This window comes from Macaca mulatta, chromosome 7, assembly GCF_049350105.2.
Source record: "Macaca mulatta isolate MMU2019108-1 chromosome 7, T2T-MMU8v2.0, whole genome shotgun sequence".
NCBI classification, from domain to species: Eukaryota; Metazoa; Chordata; class Mammalia; order Primates; family Cercopithecidae; genus Macaca; species Macaca mulatta.
This window is the reverse complement of record NC_133412.1, coordinates 114,603,240-114,621,316: the sequence shown is the minus strand read 5'-3', so window position 1 is coordinate 114,621,316 and position 18,077 is coordinate 114,603,240. Positions and strand designations below refer to the sequence as shown.

At 40.8% G+C, this 18,077-nt stretch overlaps 1 long non-coding RNA gene and 1 pseudogene across 2 annotated transcripts; both read left to right on the top strand.

Annotated features, from left to right (window-relative positions):
- The first annotated feature begins 9,585 nt into the window (after positions 1-9,585).
- LOC144329743 (uncharacterized) lies at positions 9,586-14,563 on the top strand. Its single transcript, XR_013395381.1, has 2 exons — positions 9,586-9,804; positions 12,903-14,563. It is a non-coding gene; the product is annotated as an uncharacterized LOC144329743 (long non-coding RNA).
- LOC144329742 (B-cell CLL/lymphoma 7 protein family member C pseudogene) lies at positions 11,452-12,271 on the top strand (annotated as a pseudogene). The gene has a single exon (XR_013395380.1). The product of XR_013395380.1 is annotated as a B-cell CLL/lymphoma 7 protein family member C pseudogene (transcript).
- Positions 14,564-18,077: the final 3,514 nt, after the last annotated feature.

Here is an 18,077-nt window from a genome sequence, read left to right as displayed (position 1 = left end):
TTAATGGTCAAGCTACCATGCTTTTATGGTGCCTACATTTATTGCAGAAATAAGGAAATTTTTAAGTAAATTTAGGAAGATGTTGAATATATTAGTAGATATATAAAATTAGACTTTAGGGATAGTATCTCTAATTGACTATTTTTGAGCTTTTAACACAATATTTTTAAAGTAGTCATTTTTTTTTTTTTATTTTGAAAGGAATTGTAAAGAGTGTAATTGGATTGTTAATTATTCTTTAATGGGAAAAACAGTAATTTTCTGCAACCCAAATTCATTCAAGCCTTTTATTTAAATAAAGTTATATTAATGTATAAAATTCAAATGCCCAAATCTTATCAATGTATTACTTGAAACCACTGTTTCACTGGCTTTTACTTAAAGCTATCATACTGCTTAGCTGCTAAAAATTCAGTCTTTTTTCCAAATTCATATTATTTTGGGGGAGATTTCTGGGGTAATGTTTCTGACATTTAGCATTCATCCACATCACCCAAAGAGTGAAACTGCTGGATCCCCCACCAGAGTTTCAGTTTAGTAGGGGTAGGTTGGGTTCAAGAATTTATATTTCTAATGTTCCAAGTTGATGTTGATGCTGTTATTTCTGAGCTCATAGTTTGAAAACTATTACTTTTAGGAGTGCCTATAAACTCCACGACCCACTTTGTCCTTTGCCCACTACATTGCCCAGCCAGCTGATTATAGTATTCTGAATTCAGTTCCATTCTCAGCTGACTGTTTCTGAGCAGAAGAACACTTAACAGAAGACTCTACATCTGCATCTCTTGAGCTGATGCTGCTAAACCCAGTACCACTTTGTCCTACTTACAAATGTATGTTTATTTTCTTAATTTTCCCCAACACAACTAACGGCATCTCCAAATATAGCTTAAACTGAAAGCTTTATGGTCATGGGACAATACCTTCTTATCAGTTCATTGGCTACCAGAGAGAGTCAGGGACTATCTAAATTCGACACAGATTTATCTGTCTCTTTGTATGTATGTGCTGCACCCAGAGGCTCAGATGTTCTCTACCTATTTACTATACCTAACTTTTGAAGTTATTCTTTGGCTAAGGGAACTAATCTCTTCATATCTGTTATCACTCACCACCAATTCAGAATTCCTTTTTCTTTTCAGACATAGACTCAGCACCAATCATAGTTATCATTTCAGTTATTTTTACCAGAAGCAACTTGCCTCCATATAAATAATTTGAAATCAATAGAGACAGTGCATTAATAGGGCAGCCAACAAACTCGTCTAACTAGTCCTCACTTTGCCTTAGCACTGACACTTTTAAATTTTAAAATATTCGTTACCGTTTATAGGAGGGAATCATAAAAATCATGACTTGTTCAAAATAACATTTACTGCAGCAGGAAAAGCTAGTAAAACATTTAATTTCAGGATCTATTTTATAGGTCCAAGTAATAGGTGTAATAAAAATACACAAATTGAAATATTGCTAACTTATTTTTTCAAAGTGATAATGCATTATATTGCCATGGGTAACTTGGTAATGATGATTATGACAAAAAAGATCACTTTATTCGGCTTAATTTGGGATAGCTAGTGCTAAATTTAGTGATCTGATAGTTATATTAAATATTAGCCTAAGTATCCATTAAACAACAAAATAATTGGAATATCGAGAAATAAATCACTTGAAAGGAATCTAAAATTGCATAAGTTTGAACCTGTATATCTCTACAGAGCAATGAAAATATATGGCAAAACTTGTGAAGAAATACTACAGATAATTCCCAACTAAAGACACAAATGTTCTTAATCTTCACAGATAAAAGTACTACAGATCTTCACAAGCCTAAAGCTTCTTTCTTGACATACCTATTAACTGGTAGGAAATAGGTCTCTTCAAATAAATTCTGGTAATTATTTTAACACTTCTTACTGTTTAAGTTAGAGAACTGCCTTTTACTGGTTTTTAAATTTTTAAAATAAATTTCCTAACATGATCACTGTCCAAGGAAATGAAACTAGGCCTCATAAAACTTAAAAATTAACACCAGATGGCAATGGATAGCCCCTCAATGTTCCCGGAACTCAAACAGAAAAACAATTCCAGGAATGTACATCAGGGGGTCCAGCCCTAAACAGTTCTAGGAAAGTATCGCATGAGGTCCAGCCCTAAACCATACCAGGAAAGAAACCCATAAGGTCAAGCCCCGACCAATCAGAACCAGACACCTTGCTCAGGCCATAGCCAGACCCAATCATCTTGCGCCTTAAGCTTTGTTCGAACTTCGCGCCAAAAGCTGTGTTTGAACTTATGTTTGCCTATATAAACAGCCTGTAATAAGCGTTCGGGGTCCCAGGGCCAACTTAGAGCTTGGGACCCTAGCGCGCTAGCAATAAATAACTCTCTGCTGTGAATCTCGTGTCGGTGATCCTTCGCGGCAACCCCTGCCCAGGAGGGAATCTAGAGTTGGGTTCCAACAGAAATACTACGTGCAGTGCAGGCCAGAGGTAAGTAAGAGCCTGGGTAGGAAAGGACCCGAGAGAAGGCCAGAGGGCCAGAACAGGTTAAGCTGTGAAGTATAGCTTGAAATATGTTAGGGATATAAGAACAGCACTGTTATGAAAAGTATTGTAAATAAATAAGGAGTTTTGGGTTATTTTAAGTACAATGGGAAGTTATTAGAGAGTAAAAGCATTAATCCAGGTATATATAATTTTTTAAAGTGACTCTAATGGCTTTATAAAATTAAATTAGAGCAGAAAAGCAATATTTATTTCACTCAAAATTATGTCCATTAAACAATTTCATCGCAGCTTTCGTGATGCATGACTCTGGGCACATAAATTTTCTTTCCTATAAACGGTAATGAATATTTTAAGAAATACATTTTCTTGTGCCCAGAGTCATGCATCAGGAAAGCTCTGATGAAATTGTTTAATGGACATAATTTTGAGTGAAATAAATATTCGACAAGAGAAAATACTTAATTCTTGAAATTGCTGCATTCAAACTTATTTCTAAAACACATATTTTTTATTAAACAAGGAAATATTTGAATATATCCGTGTAAAATGTTCATGAATTATTTTAAATTATATTGGGCCCCATTAAACATTATATTACCTAATCCATCTAAAATAATGAAAATAAAACCTCACATTTTTCTTTTCTCTTTTTTAAAATTGTATTTTATTTTAGATTCAAAGGTATACATGTAAGTATATTACATGGTGGATATATTGCATAATGTTGGGGTTAGGGTTTCCAGTGTATGCATCGTCCAAATACAAAAACTATACCCAATAGGTAAGTTCTCAGCCCTTACTCCTTCCCACCTTCTTTGCTTTTGGAACCTCTAATATATATTATTTCCATGTTTATGTCCATGTGTACCCATTGTTTAGCTCCCACTTATAAGTGAGAAAATGTCATATTTGATTATCTGTTTCTTAGTTACTTAGGATAATGGCCTCCAACTCCATCCATGTTGCTGCAAAGGATATCTTTTTCATGGCTGCATAGTATTCTATGCCGTATATATACCAGGTTTTCTTTATCCAATCAATTACTGATGGACACTTAGGTTATTTCCATGACTTTGCTATTGTGAGTAGCGCTACAATAAACATACAAGTGCAGCTGTCTTTTTATATATGATGATTTATTTTGGGGGGTAGATACTCAGTAGTGGAATTGCTGGTTCTATTTTGAGTTTTTTGAGAAATCTCCATACTGTTTTCCAAACAGGTTGAACTAATTTACATTCCCACCAACTGTGTATAAGTGTTCCCTTTTCTTAGCATCCACACCAATATCTGTTGTTTTTTGACTTTTTAATATTAGTCATCTGACTTGTGTAAGATGATATGTCATTGTGTTACTGGCAGTGAATTGGGGCAGGTCTGCAGCAACTTCAGTTCTTACCTCCTCAGAAGAAAGAATTCGACTGAGGGACATAAGGCAGAAGTAGAGATTGAGGCAAGTTTTAGAGCAGGAGTAAAAATGTATTAAAAAGCTTTAGATGAGGAACAAAAGGAACGAAGGAAGGAAGGAACAAAAGGAACACTAAGAAGTGGGTCAAGCAGGTGATTGAAAGCCAAGTGCAGGGTTTGACCTTTTGACTTGGGGTTTTATGTGTTAGCATACTTCCAGGAAATTGCATATCTTCTCCCTGGATTCTTCTCTTAGGGTGGGCTGTCCGCATGTGCAGTAGCCTGCCAGCACTTGGGAGGGGCTGCATGTGCAGTGTTTACTGGACTTGTAAGCATGCTTACTTGAGGCATTCTTCGCTTACCAGCCAAACATCCCTAGGAGATCATATACCAGTTAAACTCTGCCATTTTCCCTCTTAGTGCATATGTGTGAGCCCACTCACCCAAATCCTGAGATCTTATCCAGAAGCTGCTGATCACAAGCTTCAGGTGTTTCTGTTTATTGGGAGACTGCCCTTCCCTGGTGCTGGCTGTGATCAATTACTATTTCAAAGAGATAGTTAACAACTGCCTATCACCTGATGGTCGCCTAATATTCCCGTGTCGGGGGCTGGAGGGTGAGGGGAGTCCTCTACTGCTCTGCTCATGCCGGACTAGCTATCTACTGTAACAATTGTGGTTTTAATTTGGATTTATCTGATGATTAGTGATGTTGAGCATCTTTTCATATGTTTGTGGGCAGCTTGTATGCCTTCTTTTGAAAAAAATGTCTTTTTATGTCCTTTGCCCACTTTTTGATGGGGTTGTTTTTTTCTTGTTGAGATGTCTGAGTTTCTTGTAGATTTGGATAGTATTAGTTCTTTGTTAGAGGCATAATTTGCAAATATTTTCTCCTATTCTTTAGGTTGTCTGTTGACTCTGTTATTTATTTTGTTGTGCGGAAGGTTTTTAGGTAAATGAAGTCTCATTTGTCTATTTTTGCTTTAACTGCATTTGCTTTTGGGGTCTTTGTTCTAAGTTCTTTGCCTAGGTCAATACTCAGAAGAGTTTTCCTAGGTTTTCTTCTAGGATTTTAATAGTTTCAGGTTTTATGTTTAAGTCTTTAATCCATCTTCAGTTAATTTTTGTATATGATGAGAGATTGGAGTCCAGTTTCATTCTTCTTGGTAAAGAATTGGTTAGCCAATTTTCTTAGCACCATTTATTAAATAGGGTGTCCTTTTTTTTACATTGTTTATTTGTGTTGACTTGATCAAAGGTCAGTTGCTTGTGGATATGTGACTTTATTTTTGTGTTCTTTGTTGTGTTACATTGACTTGTGAGTCTATTTTGGTACCAGTACCATGCTGTTTTTTTATTTACTATATGCTTTAGTATAATTTGAAGTCAGGTAATATGATGCCTTCGGGTGTGCTCTTTTTGCTTAAGATCGCCTATCTATTTGGGCTCTTTTTTGGTTCCATATAAACTTTAGTGTTTTTTTTTTCTTTTTTTCTAATTGTGTAAAAAATGACACTGGTAATTTGATAGGAATTATGTTAAATGTGTACATTGCTTTGGACAGTATGGTTATTTTAACTGTGAACCCCCAAAAATCTGAGTCAGGTCTCAGTCAATTTAGGAAGTGTATTTTGCTGAAGTTAAGGATGTGTGCCCATGACATGGATCAGAAGGTCCTGACGACATGTATCCAAGGTGGTCAGAGAATAGCTTGGTTTTGTATATTTTAGGGAGACATGAGAAATTAATCAACATATGTAAGATGAACTTTGGTTTAGTCTGGAAAGGCAGGATAATTTGAAGCAAAGGCTGGACAACTCAAAGCGGGGAAGGGGGTTTCCAGGTCATAGGCAGCTGAGACAAATTGTTACATTCATTTGAGTTTCTGATTAGCCTCTTCAATGGAGACAATCAGATATGCATTTATCTCAGGGAGCAGAAGGATGACTTTGAATAGAATGGAAGGCAGTTTTGCCCTAAGCAGTTCCCGGCTTGACTTTTCCCTTTAGTTTAGTGATTTGGGGGCTCCAATATTTATTTCCTTTCAGTTAACTATATTGAATATTCCTATCAATGGGAATGGGATGTTTTTCCATTTCTTTGTGTCACCTATGATTTCTTTCATCATTGTTTTTAAGTTCTCCATGTGGAGATCTTTTACCTCCTTGGCTAAGTGTTCTCCTAGCTGTTTTGTTTTTTTGTGTAGCTATTGTAAATGAGATTGAGTTCTTGATTTGGTTCTCAGCTTGAATGTTATTGGTGTATAGAAATGCTACTAATTTTTTTACATCGATTTTGTATTCTGAAACTTCACTCAAGTTGTTTATCAAGTCCAGAAATCTTCTGGAGGAATCTTTAGGGTTTTCTAGGTATATAATCATATCATCAGTGAACAGAGATAATTTGACTTACTAGTTTCCAATTTGGATGCCTTTTATTTCTTTCTCTTGCCTGATTGGTCTGGCTAGGACTTCCATTGCTATGTTAAATAGGAGTGGTGAGAATGACATCCTTGTCCTGTTCTCATACTTAAGGGGAGTGCTTTCAATTTTTTCCATTTATCCTGACTTTTTTTCTTTATTAACTTCCCTACACCTCCTTGAAATATCTAATAACTATTTATCTGTTTCTATATTTAAAATACCACTGCCAAGTGGAACAAAGGATTAATTTACCATTTCAAAAAACTGTTATTGAACACATAGCTTATTTAATAGTCTCTGGAGGCCTTTGTAGACAAGAAAATCTGGAGAAGGACCTGTGGCTTTTATTTCATTTGGTCAAGGCTGATATCCTCATTCAGTCTACATACTTCATTTGAGGATGTGTTGTTCTGCTTTTCTGGGAAAACATTTTTAACACATAAATTGTATCCTTCTAAAATGTGACCAGTCAGAAATATCTCATGCATGAGAAAGAAGAGCTTAAGGTCTAGTTATAAATTATAAAATCTATCCATAGAGAATATTATTCAACCTCAAGCAGCAACCAAATAATGAAATAAAATCTTAAACATTATTTGACTTTTACTGTTTTTCCCACAAGAATACCCTGGAACAAAGATTTATTTATTTATTTATTTATTTTGAGAAGGAGTCTCTGTCACCCAGGCTGGAGTGCATGTTGGAAAATCTCAGCTCAAAAGGTGCAATCTCCACCTTTTGGATTCAAGAGCTTCTCATGCCTCCACATCCCGAGTAGCTGGGATTACAGTTGCCCGCCACCAAGCCCGGCTAATTTTTGTATTTTTGTTAGACATGGGGTTTCACCATGTTGGTCAGGCTGGCCTCGAACTCCTGACCTCAGGTGATCTACCGCCTTGGCCACCCAAAGTGCTGGGATTACAAGTGTGAGCCACCGTGCCTGGCCTGAAACAAGAATTTAGATGCAGGTAGATTATTTGAGGTCATTTCATCAAGCACTGGTAGTTGAACAAGATGTGAGATTAGGGAAGTATGGAGACCAATACAAGGTATGTTACTAAGCAGGCAGCCAGTATGTCCAATTTGGGTTAAATTCTACTGGCGAATGTGGGAGATATTTGTCCCACTGGTAAGCAAATATTCTCCTGTATTTATCCACCAATTTCTGTTCACCATTGATTGAAGGATACTCCTGAAAGTGTTAATTCCTGGCAATTCCCGCCTGCTCTGTGTGAAAGTAAGCATGCTCTTGAAACCGCCTTTGCAAAATTATAACTGAGGAAATTATGTCAGTGAAAGACATTAGACCTAACCAACCCCATCTTTCTTCTAATCTCTAAACTGTCTTTGTTCATTCCTGGGTGTAGGCGGAACTGGCAAACTAGCATTGGGAAGGATTTCAATTTATAGTTTAAACTCTGAAACAAAATGGATAATAGCCCTTTCCTGAAAAACCGCTTCTTGCCTTGGGACCAGTCTGCCTTTGTAGGACTAACAAATTACGATTTAGGAGCCATGCAGGCTCTAACTGCAAGAGTCTGATTCTCCCCAAATTTCTTCTGGGAATAACATCACTATTGTGAAACCTAAGATCAGTGCTTGAGATATTTTGCAGATCCTGCATTCCAATGCAGCAGATGACACCACTGACTAAACAAGTTCTGCAATCCCATCCGGGAACAGAAGTCAGCAAGAAGAACTCACTTTGATCCCTTATGATTTCATCTTCACCCGACCAATCACCACTCCTGCAAAATTATCCTTAAAAACTCTGATCCCTGAGGCCGGGTGCAGTGGCTCACGCCTGTAATCCCAGCACCTCGGGGTGCCGATGGGGGCAGATCACGAGGTCAGGAGTTCGAGACCAGTCTGTCCAACATAGAGACATCCCGTCTCTACAAAAAATACAAATAATAGCCGGATGTGGTGGCATGCGCCTGTAATGCTAGCTACTTGGGATGCTAAGGCAGGAGAATCCTGTGAACGCAGGAGGCAGAGGTTGTAGTGAGCTGAGATCACGCCATTGCACCACTCCAGCCCGGGTGTCAGTGTAAGACTCTCCGTCTCAAAAACAAAAACAAAAAAAACAAAACAAAACAAACAAACAAAAAACTCTGATCCCTGCATACTCGGGGAGACTGATTTGAGTAATAATAAAACTCAGGTCTCCCGCACAGGGGGCTCTGCATGAATTACTCTTTTGCCATTGCAATTCCAGTCTTGATATATCAGTTCTGTCTAGACAGCCAGCAAGGTGAACCCATTGGGCGGTTACACTCTTGTGACCAAGGAAAATCCTTGGGCAGAGACCAACAGGCGTATAGCAACATTGAGTCCTGAGAAGAAAATATCTGGGTCCCACAGAGCACCTATTATTATGTTCTTTTTAAAAGTAACATACTTTCCTGAGGAGCTACAAGAAACTTACTATACCTTGGGTAAACTGAGGCATAAGTCCTGTGTTACCTGGAGCTGTGCATCATAACTGTTAGAAAGCATGAGGAAGGAGAATACAGACACCAGGTGTCTACATCCAAAGTGAGGATAGAACAAACTAATGTACAACCGAAGACAGTTAAACTTCCAGTGCTTCACATCTTCAACTGCAAAATCACGACAAGGTGTCTGTTACCTAAGTGTGGGAGAAATAAATGGAGATCATGACTGGCATACAGCAAATTCTTATTTGTTAAGTTGTTTTTTTTGTAGAAAGAATAAAATTTATAAAAGTACTTTAAAAATGAATCAAAAATTTCTTATTTCTCAAAGGCATGTTATTTTATAACATGCATTTCTCTCCATTCTCTCTGATCTAGAGAACTTTAAGAGTTCAATCTGAAATATTCTTTCTGAAACTAGGCCTCATAAAATTTAGAAAATAGGCCTCATATAGAAAAAATTAACACCAGGTGGCTCTGGATAGGGTCCCACCCTGCCTCAATAAGGTCCCACCCTGATAGGGTCCCACCCTGCCAATTCCGGGAAACAACCTCATGGGGTCCCACCCTGCCAATTCCGGGGGTCCCACCCTGCCTCGAAGTTCCCGGAATCAGCAACTCCAAGAAAAAACCTCATAAGGTCCTGCTCTAACCAATTAGCATAAGACAACTTGCTCAGGCCATAGACAGACCCAATTACCACGCGCCTAAAGCTTTGTTTGAATTTCGCGCCCTAAGCTGTGTTTGAACTTGTATTTGCCTATATAAACAGCCTGTAACAAGCAGTCGGGGTCCCAGGGCCAACTTAGAACTTGGGACCCTAGCGCGCTAGTAATAAATAACTCTCTGCTGTGAATCTCGTGTCGGTGATCCTTCGCGGCAACCCCTGCCCAGGAAGGAATCGACAGTTCGGTTCCAACATTTGGTGCATTGGCCGGGAAGTGGGGTCGTCCGAGGACCCCCGACCCATCCGGCGGAGACCTATCTGGCCCGGGCCACGGACTGCTGACTGAACGGACCTACCAGGTACCTTCGTTTTGTTCTGTCTGTCTTGCCGGCTAACTCTGAACTCTGGAGAGTACTCCTTCTGAATTAAGTGGGGAAGGGGGACAGACGTGTCCCGCACCTTCCCACTTTTCGCCCTGGGGGACGCCCTGGCGGTAGTCTGGGAGAAGGCTAATGACTCGGTCAGCCTCCTCAAATCTGTAGGCAGGCCGCCCCTGCCGTCTGAATATTTTGTAATCTTGTGGCGCTACTCTCTGGCCGCGCGGCTTCTCCTTACTTGTCTGGTCTTTGTTTTTGTTACTTTTGTTTTGTCCTTGTTTGTTATACGTGGACGAAATAAGACAGACGTTGACGACTCCTTTGTCTCTGACCCTGACTCACTTCCCTGACGTTCGGGCTCGAGCCCACAACCTCTCCATAGAATTCCGTAAGGGACGATGGCGAAAATTCTGCTCGTCCAAGTGGCCTACCCTCCATGTTGGGTGGCCCCGGGACGAAACATTTAACCTCCCAATTATCTTACAGGTTAAAGCAACAGTGATGGATCCTGGGCCACACGGACACCCAGACCAGGTGGCCTACATAATTACTTGGGAGGATCTGGTCCGAAACCCTCCCTCTTGGGTGAAACCCTTCCTCCATTCCCCTTCCCCATCCCAATCTACCCTCCTTGCCTTAGAAGCCCCAAAGAATCGGAATCCGGACCCGCATAAGCCAGTCCTCCCAGATAAACCCCAGAGGGACCTCCTCCTTCTCGAACCCCTGCCTCCTCCACCTCAAAACCCCCTTCGGGGACCTCCACCTTACGCTTCACCCTTGCCCCCTGTCTTGTCCCCAGCTCTTTCCTCTACCGCCTCGACCCCTACCCTTTCTCCAACTTCTCCCTCGGCCCCTCCCTCCACCCCGTCTCCTCCTCCAGCCCCGCCCAAACTCACCCCTCGGACGCCGCCGCCGACACCTCCTCCTCTCCGCTTGCGGCGGACTGAGGACCCAGAAGGCCCTTCCACTTAGCAATCCTCCCTTTTTCCCCTCCGTACTGTCAGTCACACAGTCCAGTACTGGCCCTTCTCTGCCTCTGACCTCTATAACTGGAAGACCCATAACCCTTCCTTTTCCCAAGACTCTCAGGCCCTAACCTCGTTAATAGAATCCATTCTCCTCACCCACCAGCCCACCTAGGATAATTGCCAGCAACTCCTGCAGGTCCTCTTAACCACTGAAAAAGGCAGCAAGTCCTCTTGGAGGCCCGGAAAAATGTGCCAGGACCAGGAGGCCTCCCAACCCAGCTTCCCAATAAAATAGACGAGGGATTTCCCCTCACCCGCCCGGACTAGGACTATGAAACGGCACCAGGTAGGGAGAGTCTCCAAATCTATCGCCAGGCTCTGTTGGCGGGTCTCAAAGGGGCAGGGAAACGCCCCACAAATTTGGCCAAGATAAGAAAGAAACCCCTAAGGAAAGGGAAGCCAGGTTAGCGAAGGAACAGATAGAGCGAGAGGATCGTAAAAACCGAGTAAAGGATAAGCATTTAACAAAAATCCTGGCAGCAGTTGTGAGAAAGAAAGGACCAGGGAGAGAGGGAAAGAAGCGGAGACGGCCAAAAGTGGAAAAAGACCAGTGTGCCTACTGCAAAGAACAGGGGACTCGCGGAGGCGTTAAGGACAAAAGAGGGCGCGGCCAACTCCCGGAGGAACGGCAGGCCGAGAGCGCGGCGCCCGGGCCTGGCGCCAAGCCTGAGCCCGCCAGACGGGAGGCGGCCCCGCCGCAGGCTCGGCTCCGGCCCCAGCCACGCCAGCATGGCCGGCCGGACCGTACGGGCCGAGACCCGGAGCCGGGCCGAAGATAACATCAAGAAGGTAATGGCGACCATCAAGAAGGTCCAAAAATGGAAGAAGCAATGAGTGACTGTAGGCGACACTTCCCTTCGTATCTTCAAGTAAGTGCCAGTGGTGGACCCCCAGGAGGAGGAACGAAGGCGGGCAGGTGGCGGGGCAAAGAGATCCCGTGGCCGGGAACGTCGGGGCAGGGGCGCCAGTCCCCGAGGGGGTGGCCCTCTCATCCTGCTGGATCTCAATCATGAGAACAGCAACCAGAGTTTCCATTCGGAAAGTTCCCTGCAAAAAGGCACAGAGCCCAGTCCTGAGGGCAGCCCCCAGCCCAGCCGCCCTGTGTCACCTGCCGGACCCCCAGAAGGGGTCCCTAAAGAGGCTCAGCCCCCACGGCTGGGCCAAGAAAAAAATCCCGGGGGCATAACTGCTGGCAGCACTGACGAACCCCCAATGCTGACCAAGGAGGCCCTGGCAATGATCCAGCAGATGCATGCCTGGACACACTTAAATAATTGAAAGCTAAAATTACTGATTAAAAAAACTGACTTTCTAATCCCAAAGACAAGTACCCTCGTAGAACAAGTGACATCTGCCTGTAAGGTCTGTCAGCAGGTAAACGCTGGGGCTACCCGAGTGCCAGAAAGGAAACGAACTCGTGATAACCGCCCAGGAGTCTATTGGGAAATAGACTTCACTGAAGTAAAACCTCACTATGCTGGATATAAGTACTTACTGGTATTTGTAGATACCTTTTCAGGATGGGTAGAAGCCTACCCCACCCGGCAAGAAACGGCACACATAGTAGCCAAGAAAATTTTGAAAAAAATCTTTCCTAGATTCGGACTTCCCAAGGTAATTGGGTCAGATAACGGGCCAGCCTTCGTTTCTCAGGTAAGTCAGGGGCTCGCCAGGATATTGGGGATTAATTGGAAATTACATTGTGCCTATAGACCCCAGAGCTCAGGACAGGTAAAAAGAATAAATAAAACAATAAAAGAGACCCTTATTAAATTGACCTTAGAGACTGGTTTAAAAGATTGGAGACGCCTCCTATCCTTAGCTCTGTTAAGGGCCCGGAATACACCTAACCGTTTTGGGCTCACTCCATATGAAATCCTCTACGGAGGACCTCCCCCTTTGTCAACCTTGCTTAATTCCTTCTCCCCCTCCGATCCTAAGACTGACCTACAGGCCCGGCTAAAAGGACTCCAAGCAGTACAGGCCCAAATCTGGGCCCCCTTGGCAGAACTGTACAAACCCAGACATCCACAGACCAGTCACCCCTTCCAGGTGGGAAACTCTGTCTACGTTAGACGGCATCGCACTCAAGGACTAGAGCCTCGGTGGAAAGAACCCTACATTGTTCTCCTGACCAGTCACCCCTTCCAGCCATAAAGGTTGACGGAATCTCCACTTAGATCCACGCATCCCACGCCAAGGCTGCTCCAGAGACGTCCGGATCAACACCACTTAAGACGTGAAAACTCCAACGCTCCGCGGACCCACTCAAGATAAGACTCTCTCGTATCTAACTCCTTACTTATTGTTTACCCTTCTTCCCTGCGCCGTCTCTAGTGTAGTTTTTGACGCTAACCCCCACCGGCCATTTAGCCTGACCTGACAGATAATTAATTTTAATAATCAAGAGGTCTTAAATAAGACCTCCGAAAATGCTCCTATAAAGACTTGGTTTCCAGACCTCTATTTCAACCTAAAAAATAACAGATAGATAACAACAAAATTAATATAAAGTATCTCTATTTATACCAGCACAACCCGCCTAAAATTCCCCTCCAAATCAGACTATTAGTCAATCCAGACACTGCCCCTGTTGCAGTAAGGCCAGACCAGGTTTTATTAGAAGCTAAGAAGCCCCCGGTTTCCATATCGGAGAAGCCCCAACTAAAAACTCCTCAAAGCACTTCCCCGCCCTTAATCTCCCTCACCCTCGCTGACATGTTAAAAATTAAGGTAGCGGCTGGAGTTAAGACCAGGACAGCAGCCCTAGTGCATAGTAACCATCATCTGCAACAACTTAAAGTAGCCATAGATAAAAACCCTAAAGCCATAGAACAATCTATCACAAAACTTGAAAAGTCCTTGACTTCTCTGTCTGAAATTATATTACAAAACCGACAAGGACTAGAAATTGTCTTTCTAAAAAAGGGCGGGCTCTGTGCAGCCCTAAAAGAGCAATATTGTTTTTATGCAGATCATTCAAAAATAGTTAAAGATTCTATGGCAAAACTAAAAGAGAAAAAATCTCAACAAAGTTAGTTTAAAAATTAGTACAACCAATCCCCTTGGCTTAGCACCCTAATCTCCACCATCTTAAGACCCCTCATCCTGCTCACGCTCATCCTGACTTTCAGGCCATGCATACTCAACCACTTACTCACCCTTATTAAAAATAGATTACATGCTATGGTTCTGACCCAACTATACCAGACCCTCAGGACTAAAAAAGAGGCTCAAGATTGAGCCTCTGACACAAAAAGAGGAGGGAATGAAACTAGGCCTCATAAAATTTAGAAAATAGGCCTCATATAGAAAAAATTAACACCAGGTGGCTCTGGATAGGGTCCCACCCTGCCTCAATAAGGTCCCACCCTGATAGGGTCCCACCCTGCCAATTCCGGGAAACAACCTCATGGGGTCCCACCCTGCCAATTCCGGGGGTCCCACCCTGCCTCGAAGTTCCCGGAATCAGCAACTCCAAGAAAAAACCTCATAAGGTCCTGCTCTAACCAATTAGCATAAGACAACTTGCTCAGGCCATAGACAGACCCAATTACCACGCGCCTAAAGCTTTGTTTGAATTTCGCGCCCTAAGCTGTGTTTGAACTTGTATTTGCCTATATAAACAGCCTGTAACAAGCAGTCGGGGTCCCAGGGCCAACTTAGAACTTGGGACCCTAGCGCGCTAGTAATAAATAACTCTCTGCTGTGAATCTCGTGTCGGTGATCCTTCGCGGCAACCCCTGCCCAGGAAGGAATCGACAGTTCGGTTCCAACATTTCCATCATTCTTTTAACACAAAAAGTATAAAAAATACTTTAGATACTGAGCTGTAAAATCCAAATTAGTGTACTCTGATGAGTTTCTAATGTGCATACTGAAGAAAATTTAGAAGAGTTAGTCACACAAAGCTCTAAATGCAAAATTGTTTTGTCTAATTTCATTTAAAGAGGAGGAATCTGGAGCTCAGAAGAGTTAAGATGTTACTTCAGGTAATACAGAAATTGAAATGGAGGTTTTTTTGGTCTATTTTAATTATCTTCTACTGTTGTTGATAATTTAGCAAAAAATAGGTTGTTATTATTAACACCTATTAAGATTTTGGGTTCTAATATTAGCACAATTTAAGTCAGGTCCACTGAACTCAATATATTCCTTTTGAGATCATATTTTGCTCAAGTTCTATACTCTTTAAGACTGTAGTTCCTAGACAGAAAAAGTTTTAGACTTTATCCTAATTGACAATCAAGGAGAATTTCATCATATGTTATTTCCCTGCTTACCTTAGGCCCTGCAGGATCCCCATTCCCCTAGACATCCAGTACTCACTTATTCCCATATTCCTCTTTTATCTGCTGATCTGATTCAGTCACTCACCAAGCTGTCCCCTCTTCTTCTAAATGCCTCTATTGTGCCTGTCACACCTAAAAATATGTACAAAAATTTTCCCATAGCCTGACTTCTTCTCTGAATATGTTCCTATCACTTTTCTCTAAATGAAACCTAGATCTCCTTTGGAGACACTTCTTGCCATTCAATCATCTCACATAGCAATAGTTTTAACATATTTTTCTCATGATCAATATACACAGGATCATCAAGCGGGTATAAGTGCCTCTCATGATTATTGTAGATCATTCTCAAAATCCTTTATTCTTTTAAAGTACACTTGTGTATAACATAGAAGAAACCACCAACAATGAGTGAAAATCAGGAGAAACAACAGTGCAACTATAACAAAAACAGCAAAAACACAACAAATTTAGTATCTCTAATAACTTAAGAAAATGGAATCATCAGAAATATATTACATAAGATGTTCAAAAAGATAAGTGGTAAACCTAGTAACAGTGAGCAGAAAGCTAATGTTTATCCACATTGCTAGGATAATTTGGAAAAAAATTAAAAAGAGAAAACTAAACTTCTAAAGCTAAACAATTTAGAAAGTAAAATTAGTACAGTGAATGGGCTAATTGATTGACTATGAATAGATGAACATAGCGTTTGGCAGCTTGAAGAAAGAACTCCATGAAGAATCTCCTTGGAATGCAGAACAGAGAGAAAATCAAATCCAAAATATGGCAAGGAGCTTAGTGGATTTGGTGGACAGAGTTAAATAGCCATTTTGAAAAGTAGATAATACAGAGAATGGTTAAGGACATTCCAGAATTGATAAAATATGTGAATTCAATAATCAAGAGAGGATCAGCAGATCATTTTCCAAGAACAGAAAATTATACTGGAGGCAGACTTCTCAAGTGAAATAATAGAAGACAGAAAAATAATGGAGTATCCTAAAAGTACAGATGGAAAGTTCAACTTTGAATCAAGTCCCAAGCTATCTATCTTTCTCAAACCAGATCAACGTTTGCCGAAATAAAAATTGAGTGTACTGTCCACAGATACACAGCAAAAACGTATAAAGAATGTACTTCTGTAAGAAAGGAAATGAATCATAAGATACAGCTGAGGTCAAGAAGGAATGATAAACCGATTTCCTTACTTTTCGCTATATACCCAGCAGTGGAATTGCTGGTTCACATGGTAGCTCAATATTTAGTTTCTTGAGGAACCTCCAAACTATTATCCATAGTGGTTGTACTAATTTACATTCCCACCAACAATGTACCAGAGTACCCTTTTCTCCACATCCTCACCAGCATTTGTTACTGCCTGTCTTTTGGATATAAGCCATTTTAACAAGGAAACAAATCCAAACAAATTGAAATAAATATCAAGTTATAAAGCAATATTAAGAAATCTATTTTGTGGGCTTAATAAAACAAGGCACCAAAAATATGTTGAAGTGAAGTTAAAGATAACAAAGGATGAAGTTGATTAGCTTTCACTTGTTTTAAGTAACTTTTGGAGCGTGGTATGAAGCTAGTAACTAAAAATAAAGTTTGTTTAGTATTATTAGAAATTATGTTTGGCTTCTGGTAACAGAAATCCAAAACGACTGTCTTAAACATGTTAGAGATTTATTTTCTATCATATAAAATAAAATAATAGTATGGCAGTCTAGGGCAAAGATGGCAGCTCCATATTGTCATCAGAAATGTAGACTCTTTCTTCTGTTATATTTTGCACTGATTGTAAGTCAGTGATTGCATCGTTTCCCATCACGGCCAATTGCAAGACATCAAGCAATTAAGTAAGCTACTAAGAAGTGTCAAAGGCAAAATGACCTCCCAGTTAACTCAGACCCCTTTTTAAAGAAAGCTTTTACAGAATGACCAAGGTTGGATGCAGTGGCTCATGACTGTAATCCTAGCACTTTGGGAGGCCAAGGCTGGTGGATCACTTGAGGCCAGGAGTTCGAGTCCAGCCTGGCCAACATAGTGAAGCCCCATCTCTACTAAAAATACAAAAATTAGCCAGGCGTGGTGGGGCATGCCTGTAATCCCAGCTACTTGGGAGGCTGAGGCATGAGAATCGCTTAAACCTGGAAGTTGGAGGTAGCAGTGAGCAGTGACTGTGCCATTGCGCTCCAGTCTGGGCGACAGAGCAAGACTCTGTCTCCAAAAAAGAAAAGAAAAAAGTCTTGACACAGCATTTCCTCCTACATTCTATTGAATATGTACTTAGGTTCAACTGCTAAACTTTCACAGGAAGTTGTAGAGTGGAGTTCTCAATCAAATCAAGGATTTTTGAAACAAAGAATTAAAAAAAAAAAGAGTATTCAAAATTTATTAGGGTCTGTTTCTGGTAAATAATAATAAAATATAAAAGACTATCACTAAAATATAGAATATAAGAGACTAATTCTAAACTAGGAGAGGTGGAGAAAGGCACTTTATTGAAAATATTATTCTTCCTTCAATGAATTACTTTTGAAACTTGGTTGAAAATCAATTGATCAAAAATGTAAAGATTTATTTCAGGAATGCCAATTTTATCCTACTGACCTGTGTATCTATTCTGACTCCAGTAGCATACTACCCTGGTTAGTATAGATTCCCAGTAATTTTTGAAAACAAGGAGTGAAAGTCCTCCAACTTTTTTCAAGGTTGTTTTGGCTTTTAGTCCTTTGCTTCTCCATATACATTCTAGAATCAGATTGTCAATTTTGGAAAAGAACATCTGCAATTAATCTTTTGGGGAGAATTTTTATTGTGATAAAACGGAGTCTTCCAATTCATGAACATGGAATAATTCTTTCCTTTAGATCCTTTTTATTTTTTCTAAGCAAAGTTTTTTAGTTTTCAGGGTGAAAATGTTCATTTA